The following is a 2,515-nucleotide window of genomic DNA, read 5'->3' on the forward strand; positions in this document are numbered from 1 at the left end:
ATATATATGCATATATACATGTATATATATATATATATATATATGTATATATATATGCATATATACATGTATATATATATATATATATATATATATATAAATCTTCAATTAAATATATTCAATGAGAATATTAAATACTGAATTTACATTGAGTGCTCTATTGTATCAAAGTATTAATACTATTAAAGTATTTATACATTTAATGCGAGCGATTATATGTAAATATCTATAAGTATAAATATATAATAGTAAATATGACAGTTTCAAAGTTTCGAATTAAGTTTTTAAAGCATCTTACGATCGTTTCGCAGAAGTGTTGTTCCTATAATAGAATCCTATATTGATAAGCATTTATAGACGACACTTCTGCTCCTCAGAGATATAAAATGTGAAATTTGCATAATTTATCGAATGGTAGTTTTTTTTAAATATGAAGAAACATGGAAATATAAATTCAAAATTGTTTGAAATATAAATTCAAAATTACTGCTTTTGATTTTGGTAAGTAGGCTTTAGTATGAGAATTTTGAAATCCTTATATACCTCCTTGGTAAGTCTTCTGCAGTAATCCATAATAATTATTATAAAATCTATTATATTGTCCTTTATTCCAGATATAGTTCCTAGACTTAGATAATATAAAATAAATTATATGTGAAATTATAAAATTATAAATTGGTCAAAGTATTTCTTTTATATATTTATTTGTATCATTGGAAGATGCCAATATAATTTTTTTAATTTTTTAATTTAATGCAATTGTAACTGTCTATTTGTTAAAGATTAGATGTGCACGGGTTCTAATTCTAAGAATACCTATTCAATATTTATTTAATGTATAATTTGTCATGTAAATGTGCGTATAGTCAAATAATTCTAATTAATTTATCTATCTATTTGTAAGTATCACCTTATATTTTGATATCACAAAAAACCCTATATATATATAGTCACTAATCTAAATCTTTATTAGATATCCTATAATATTTAAAGGTTTTATAAAACCTATGTCTACATTTTGAAGGTGCTTCTGATTGACAATTTATTAAATTGTTATGTTTATATAATAATATATATAGCGATTCCTTCATACAGAGTCGGTAACTATTAGATTTATGTGTGTATGGTATGGCTGAATATATTATTGACCAATCTAGCCTGTAGTTAACTTTGTTTTTCCTTAGTTTATGTATATATGTAGCTAATGACGTGGTATTAGTAGCTATATTTGGCTTAAAGGAGTGTATGCGTGCTAAAAATCTTTGTTTAAAATTAACAGAACTCCTTATATATACCATACTATGTGAATTATTATTATTTTTATATCTATGTGTATATATATATGTGTGTATGTGTATGTATATATCTGTATGTATATATGTATAGTATATATACGTATTTATATATGTGTATATATAAGTATATAGATATATGTATACATATTTGTATATATATATGTATATATGTATATATGTATATATATATATATATATATATATATATGTGTGTGTGTGTGTGTGTGTGTGTGTGTGTGTGTGTGTGTATGTATGTATATATATATATGTATATGTATATATATATGTGTATGTATATATGTATATGTATATATATGTGTGTATGTATATATATATGTGTTTGTGTATATACATATACATATATATATGGGAGAATTTACGAAAAAAACAACAGACGAAGACAGGTGGTGTAAACAACAAATGGATGTATTAGTTTAACGCTCGGGAATAGAGAAAGTCTTTGACGTTTTGAGTTACGCTCTTCAACTGAAAGGAACACAGAAAGAAATAAGGAGAGAAACAAGGAGAAAAAAATATAAATGTAGTGGTCAGCGATCTATCATGGCAAATGCCGGACAGAAGATTCACACAGGAGAGCTAAGAAAAAGGGGAGATAACAAAGGGGAAAGAAGTGGTGAACGCAAAGACGAGAAGCTGTGTGTGTGAGAGAGAATGCTGGTGATCTTAACGTATGTATGCGTGTATGTAGGTGTGAAAAAGTAGGGAAGGGAGTTGGTCAGTGTTTGTGTGTGCGTGGTGGTGTGTTGTGAAGTGATGTGTTGTGTGATATGGTGTAGCGTGTTGGGAGGTGGGGAAGGTGAAGGTGGGAGAGGTGAGAGTGGGGAAAGCATGGGTGGAGTGTGGGTTAGGCTGAGGGTGGGAGTAGAGGTAGGGTATGTGGGTAGGCAGAGGTTGGGGTGAGTGCAAGAAGGTAGAGTAGGAGTGTGTTGGGGTGGGATGAGCTTATGAGGGAGGGTTGACGATGAAGGGGTAGGGGTTGACGATGAAGGGGAAGGGGAAGGTGGATATAAGAGAGGGGGAAGGTGGGTATGGGAGGAGGGAGAAAGCGAGGATAAAGAGAGGAAGAGAGTAAGAGAGAGGGAGAAAGAGAAAAAGAGAGTAAGAGAGAAGAGAGGAAGAGAGAAGAGAGTGAGAGAGAGAAAGATAGAAGAGAGAAAGAGTAGGGGTGAAGAAGTAGGAGTGGGTGGGAGGAGAGGTGG

Source organism: Octopus bimaculoides, chromosome 2 (assembly GCF_001194135.2).
Source record: "Octopus bimaculoides isolate UCB-OBI-ISO-001 chromosome 2, ASM119413v2, whole genome shotgun sequence".
Taxonomy (NCBI): Eukaryota; Metazoa; Mollusca; class Cephalopoda; order Octopoda; family Octopodidae; genus Octopus; species Octopus bimaculoides.